The sequence below is a fragment of the Otolemur garnettii genome, unplaced genomic scaffold (genome assembly GCF_000181295.1).
Source record: "Otolemur garnettii isolate 467f Iridium unplaced genomic scaffold, OtoGar3 scaffold00001, whole genome shotgun sequence".
NCBI lineage: Eukaryota > Metazoa > Chordata > Mammalia > Primates > Galagidae > Otolemur > Otolemur garnettii.
In genome coordinates, this window is record NW_003852396.1 from 20,564,801 (window position 1) to 20,572,599 (window position 7,799).

The window sequence follows — 7,799 nt, forward strand, 5'->3', positions numbered from 1 at the left end:
AAAGATGAAGAAACTGAGGTCTGGAGAGCTTAAGCAATCCGCTTTTACTCAGTCACCTTGCTAGAAATTCGGTCAGAACCACCTACTAAATCTCACAGTGTTCCCACCATTTGATACTGATGCAAGATTAAAAATAAATCTAGCTCTCCATGCCTCCCTCCCCTTCACCAGGGCTAGCTAAAAGTCCCTTAGAAATTCATTCCAAGTGCTATCTCTTTTTCTCTCAAAAAAGCATTCTGAGGGATATAATAGTCTGAAACCCCTTTGTCACTTAACATTTCAAATACACCAACAGATGGCTTCTCCCAGCTTCAGGCAGATGATGGTTCAAAAATAAGTGGTGTTGGGAGATTTCTTGGGAACGCTCAGGGACGGGAAAGACAGCTGTCACAGAGTATCTTAATTACAGCATTTACAAAGTTCTAATTAATGGAATGGTACTTTTATGATTATATTAATGTTATGACCATTGGGGCATTTGTTGCTGAACTCATTTGGCAAGATAATTTGGAAGTCATTGCATATTTTAAGGGTAAGAAGTGTTATAGGAACTTAAAGATCTCTGGCATTAAAGTAGAAATAAAAAAGATATTTTGTGCTTAATAATATAACTGAAAATGTATTTTTAAAACACGCAATTTGCTTAAAATATGAATTGAAAAGGATAGAAATTTAGATATTACACAACAAATATTATAGTTGAACATACTGAAGAAAGAACAGTTTTTTTGAGTCTAGACGGCTGGGCAGATACTAACATATATCGGTGGTGTGATCTTGGACAAGTCGTTTTATCTTTCCTGGGCTTGATTCTTTCATCCCAATTAAATGGAGATGACAACAATATTATTTCCTCTTCTTGGATGCTACTATAATAATTTAGGTTGTGTCTAAACTTTTTTTTAGGTTGCAGTTTTTATTGTTGTATAAGGAACAGCACATTTTAATATATTTGAATCTCTCAGTGGAAGCTAGCTGAAACAAAAATGAAAGTTCTGAATTCCCTAATGCCTAATTCTTTCTCACAAATAAATTATGGTTTTCTTTTTTAAGCATTTTTATTGTTTCTTTTTTTCTGTTATTTGAGGTAGAATATTTTAGGGGAGAAGAGGAGTCTTGGACTAGAGTTGAGTTTAAATCCAGCCTCTGATATTCATGTATGGGATCCCGGGCACAGTCATGATCGTCTCTAAGCAATGGCCACTTTAAAGAAAAGTTGTTTGGAACATATCACAAAACACACAGTGTGAACCTAAATGGAATATCGTGCGTTAAAGCACTGACCCATAGTGTCAGATACAGACCATTTTATCAATTAGCTTTCCGTTTTCTTTGTTTCAGTACAGTTATGATTTATAATTTTTAGATTGCAGATAATACAGACCTAAACACTGAGACAGGATAAAGCTTTTTAAATTTCATTTGCAAATAAATGATTATTTGTGTGATTCTTTTTATCATATATCTTCTAGTAGATTTTACATTTCATAAGGGCAGAGGCATGCCTATATGACTTAGTAAATATTAAAAAACTTCTAAATAAATAAAGAGGTTTTTTTTTTTGTATTGTATCTTAAAACTTATTTTCACACATGATACAGGCCAATATGAGTCCAGGAATAAAATATTTCAACTGAATTCACCATTAATTTCAAGACAATCACTGGTCTTTTTTACTTTTTAGTTGAATATACTCATCATTTATTTAAATAAATTCCACCTTGGGACCTCTTTTCCTCATTATTTTCAATAACATCACACTGCCTATTTTCTCAACAGACATTTTAGAATCTAAAATTATTATTATTTTTTAATATTATCTATGCTTTTATCCGTCCCATTGGGCTGTGAGATTTGCCTGATTGTCGAACCACGTGCCCCCCCCAGGAGGCCAGGGGGTTACCAACAAATGTCTCCTGTGTGAGTGAGCCCTAGGCAACGTAGGCTTTCTCTATGGCCATGATATGCTACTTTCTTGACTCAAAAACGAATAAGCGATTCAGCAAAAGAAAAAAAAAACACTAGCAAAAATACTGTTTGGAATAACATAGATATACTGACTGTCCAGAATACTGTTTACATATTTAATTTTTTTATACTCATAGTTTATACCCTACAATTGGGTTAAGCCAAATTGAAGAAATGTTTCTGTAACCAGCAATATAATCATTCTAGAGAATTAAAATTTTATATGGTAAGGAAATCTAGAACTGGACAGTAATGAATAAAAGAAATTTTATTCACAAACTATTGTAATAAGGGAAAAGAAATCTTCCTATGTAGCAGTGGACTCAATTTCAAATACAGCACATGGATAGTTGGGGTTTATTTACTGCCAAGAAGCAGGTTTGGGAGATGGGAGATTGTGGATGGAAAATAACTAAGAGGAGACATCAATGGTAAGAGGAAATCTTGCTGAAGTGGCCTATCTGGGTTTCATGCTGAAGGCAGGCCATGGTGGTCAAATATCAAGGGTCAGGGATTCTCCAGGAATGGCATCAGCAGGATTCTTTTTTTTTTTTTTAATTTTTTTTTATTAGATCATAATTGTGTACATTAATTCTATCATAGAATACAATGTGTTGCTTCCCTATACAGTTTGAAAAACTCTCCTCCAACTGGCTAACATAGCCATAGTGTCTGGGGGAGGATGGGGGAAGAGAATGATATTGTGGGGATCACGCCTATGATTTATCCTATTAGGGTACATGTGAATTTGTCTAAAGGTCGAACATCAGCAGGATTCTTACTAGAATTGGGTTATGCAAGTCTGAGCACAAAGCCCAAGGATGAAGCTTAGTTGTGAAAGCATTTATGAGAGGCTAACAAAAGCTTGGTCCAGGAGAGTCTTTGTTACTAAGTCACACTTGGGAGAGCAATTAAAATTCAGTTAGAAGATAAAGTAAGTCCATCCTTCCTGGCAAGTATTTATTGAGTATCCATATATGCCACGCGAAGTGATGAGTGCTGGAGGTAGAAAAGAGAATGAAATGCAGTTTTGACCTTCAAGGAACTCAGTTATCTAGCAGCTTTCTATATTCCAGGATGGGAAAATATGCTAAAATATGTACACGTTGGGAAAGTGTGGAGTGAGGAAGGAGCATTCAAGAAAACTTATAAAGAGGATAGTGCTTGAACTAAACTAGAAGGAGGCAAAGGGATTGGTGAAGATGACAACCTGGGTCTTTGGGTGGTCGTGGGCTGAGTTTCCAGGTAAAGTTAACACCATGTGCAAAAGCCTGGGCATGTAAAGGAATCTGACAATTAGTGACCTGGTACATGGTGAGGGATGGGGGAAGGGGAGAGCAGAGAGAGGAAAGGAAGGAGGGGACCGGGTGTGTGTCACACCTTTTGGAGGCGGGACACAAATGTAGAAGGGACTTTATCTAACAAATGCAATTAATGTAACCTGGTTCTTTGTTGTACCCTCAATGATTCCACAACAATAAAAAAAAAAGAAAGAAAGAAAGAAAAGAATCTAAATGCGATAGCCTGAGGGAGCTCAGGAGATTCTGAGAAGTGGCAAGAGATGAGGCCGGAAATTTAGGACGTAACTCCTGAAAGCCTCTGGATCTCATCCTAATGAGACGGGCTTTTATGACGAGAAGTAAGTCAAGAATTTGAAGTAGAGAATTTTTATGATTGGGCTTCATTTTGGTGTTGTTAATAATGTTGCTTTTAGAAAAGTTACTCTGGGCCAGGCTTGGTGGGTCACGCTTGGAATCACAACACTCTGGGAGGCCGAGGCAGGTGGACTGTTTGAGTTAATGAGGTTGAGACCAGCCTGAGCAAGACTGAGACCCCATTTCTGAAAAGAAATACATTGTGGGAAGCGCCTATAGTCCCAGCTACTTGGGAGGTTGAGGCAAGAAGATCTCTTGACCCCAAAAGTTTGAGGTTGCTGTGCTGGTGAGAATGGATATGAATGAGATCAAGTTGAGTTAGGAATATATCACTGTGTCCAGGGAAGAGAAGTTGTTAGTAGGAACTAAGGCAGAGAGCAAGGAATGGAATATGAAAGGATTCGTAAAAGGAAGGAGTATTATTAGTAGGACTGGGTTACTGATAGGATGAAAAATGATGTAAAAAGAGGGATAGGGTTAAGGGAACCTCTGTGGGATAACTATTCTTTCGGGTGAAGAATCGGAAAAGTCAACCTCAGGTCTCATTCAAACTAGTCTGCCATGGAGGGAAGGGTTTCAGTATAAATAGTGACGGATGCACATTATACTTTGAAAAAAGTGTGAAAATCTTTTTTTCTTATTTTTGAGGTAGAGCCTCACAATGTTATAAGGCTGGTATCAAACTTAGAAGCTGAAGTGATCCTCCAGCCTGAGCCTCTTGAATGGCTAGGATTATCAATGCCAACCACTGAGTGCAGCTGGCACATAGTACTTTTAAGTAGAGACACCTTGAGTGTGCAAAGGCACAAATCTGACTAAGTAATTGTGGGAAGGAATAATTTGGATCACTGCTTGGGAAGCTTAGCCAAATACATCAATTAGGTTCTATCATGCAAAATGGGTTGTTTTATTCATCTGGAATTTTCTATTAAACCACTTGTCTTTATTGATGGGTTACTATGATCTGCTTGGTTTTGTCCAATAATATTTCATAATTAATGAGAAAACTAGGACAGGTCCTATTACTCCATAGTATTTTAATTACTTCATGTCAAATGCTGAAAAATTAGCAGGCATTGTAGGTAGTAATAGACCACTGGTATCATTAAGTCAGCTTGCAGCCTCATTTGTCTAACAGACATGACCAAATTATTAAAGGGTACTAAACTTCCACAGAGCCAGGTGGCTTGGAGGCAAATGAAGCTGAGAAATTTGGCATCCGTAATATCTCTTTTTCTGGAAAGAAAAGAAGGAATTGCATGGGCTATCCTCCATTTGGTTGCCCTTAGATTCATCCTTGGCCTTCTCTTCTCCTTCCCTGTGTTGAAAGGTTGACTTTTAAAACCACATCACCTTAGCAATTATGAATTGAGCTGCAATAAACGTTCTGGTACATATATCTTTGTTGTAATGTGATTTTTGGTCTTCCAGATACATACATAGTAGAAGAATTGTAGGTTTGAATGGCAGGTCTGTTTTTAGATCTCTAAGTGTTCTCCAAACATATTTCCAAAAGGAATGTATTAGTTTGCACTCCCACCAGCAGTGTAGAAGTGTTCCCTTTCCTGCACATCCACGCCAACATCTCTGGTTTTGGGATTTTGTGATGTGGGCTAATCTTACTGGAGTTAGGTGATATCTCAAAGTAGTTTTGATTTGCATTTCTCTGATGATTAAGGATGATGAGCATTTTTTTCATGTGTCTGTGGGCTGTGCACCTGTCTTCTTCAGAGAAGTTTCTCTTCAAGTCCCTTGCCCAGCCTGAGATGAAATCACTTGTTCTTTTCTTGCTAATACATTTGAGTTCTCTATGGATTCTGGTTATTAATTAATCCTTTGTCAGAAACATAACCTGCAAATATCTTCTCCCGTTCTGAGGGCTGTCTTCTTGCTTTACTTACTATGTTCTTGGCTGTGCAGAAGATTTTTAGTTTGATCAGGTCCCAGTAGTGTATTTTTGACATTGCTTCAATTGCCTGGGGGCTCCTCCTCATAAAATATTCGCCCAGGCCAATTTCTTCAAGAGTTTTCCCTGCACTTTCTTCTAGTATTTTTATAGTTTCATGTCTTAAGTTTAAATCTTGAATTCAGTGAGTGTCTATCTTAGTTAATGGTGAGAGGTGTAGGTCCAGTTTCAGTCGCCAGTCAGTTCACCCAGCATTATTTGTGAAATAGGGAATCTTTTCCCCACTGAATGTTTTTAATTGGCTTCTCAAAGATCAAATAACTGTAAGTAGCTGGGTTCATCTCTTGGCTCTCTATTCTGTTCTATATATCTATCTCTCTGTTTTTGTGCCAGCACCATGCTGTTTTGATCACTATGGATTTATAGTATAATCTGAGGTCTGGTAGCATAATTCCTCCTGCTTTGTTTTTATTCCTGAGTAATGTCTTGGCTATTTGAAGTTTTTTTCTGATTCCATATAAAACAAAGCATTATCTTTTCAAGATCTTTAAAGTATGACAGTGGAGCTTTAATAGGGATTGCATTAAAATTGTATATTGCTTTGGGTAGTTGGACATTTTAGCAATGTTGATTCTTCCCAGCCGTGAGCGTGGTATGTTTTTCCATTTGTTAACATCTTCAGCTATTTCTTTTCTTAGAGTTTCATAGTTCTCTTTATAGAGATCTTTCACATCCTTTGTTAAACTCCCAAATATTTCATCTTCTTTGGCACTACAGTGAATGGAATATGGTCCTTGACTGTTTTTTCAGCTTGACTATTGTTGGTATATATAAAGGCTACAGGTTTACGAGTGTTGATTTTATAACCTGAGACACTGCTGTATTCCTTGATCACTTCTAAGAATTTGGTAGTAGAATCCCTGGTGTTTTACAGATATACAGTTATAATTGCTAAGTCATGGAATTGCTAATTCAAGTGCCCATTGATCCATGAATGCATCAATAAATTGTGGTATATGTACACCATGGAATATTATGCAGCCTTAAAGAAAGTTGGAGACTTTACCTCCATGTTTACATGGATGGAGCTGGAACAAATTTTTCTTAGCAAAGTATCTGAAGAATGGAAGAAAAAGTATCTAATGCACTCAGTCTTACTATGAAATCAATTTATAGCTTTCTTATTAAAGCTATAACCCAATTATAGCCCAAGAAGAAGGGGAAAAGGGCGAGGGAGGGGAGGGGAGGGGGGAGGATCAGTGGAGGGAGAGTAATTGGTGGGACCACACCTACAGTGCATCTTACAAGGGTACATGTGAAATTTCCTAGGTGTAGAATATAAATGTCTTAACACAATAACTAAGCAAATGCGATGAAGGCAATGTTAACCAATTTGATTAAAACATTTCAAATTGTATATCAAACCAGCACATTGTACCCCATGATTGCATTAATGTACATAACTATGATTAAAAAAATATATATCACTTATACCTCCCTGTCTTCTGGCTTCTAATCAGATTTGCACAATGGAATTCATCAGCAAACTCTCAGAGGAGAAGAAAAAGCAAAAGTCAAAGCATTTCTTTCTCTAGTCTTTGCTGGAATGCACACCAAGGCTCCAGCAGTGGCTAAATCACTCACTGATTTCTGTAGGGAATCTCCGACTGTATGAACATGGAAATCTCAGAGCTCCAGAGTTTCCTTTCCTTACTCATTCAAAGGCAGAATGATCTTTCTAAACTATGCACACTCCTCTATAAATTGTTTCTTCATTAAATTTCCTCCCCCAAAACAGAATTTGAGTAAAATTCTGTTTCCTTTTGGTATTAAGTCTGAAAGGGCAATTTTTATTTATTGATTTCCTACTATGTGATATGTTGGTAACTGTCATGTGCAGTATCTCAATCCTCATGTTGTTATTGAGAGTAAAAAAATTCACACTGTTTACTGACATGGAAACATAAGCTCATGCTGAACTTACCCAATGTGTAACAAAAAGCAAGTAGGTAAGACACATCCCATTTAACATGCAAACCTTTATATATTCTGTATATGTTTTAGTAGAATTACCTCTAAGTATTTCATTATTTATGATATAATGAATAGCATTGTTTTTCAATTATAATTTCAGATTTTTCATTTCTGGTTTGCAGAAATATAATCACTATGTTGTTCTTGCATCATACAACTTTGTAAATACTATAAAAGCTTATACATTTCATATGATTATCTACATAGGTGACCATGTCATCTGGAAATAAAATTAG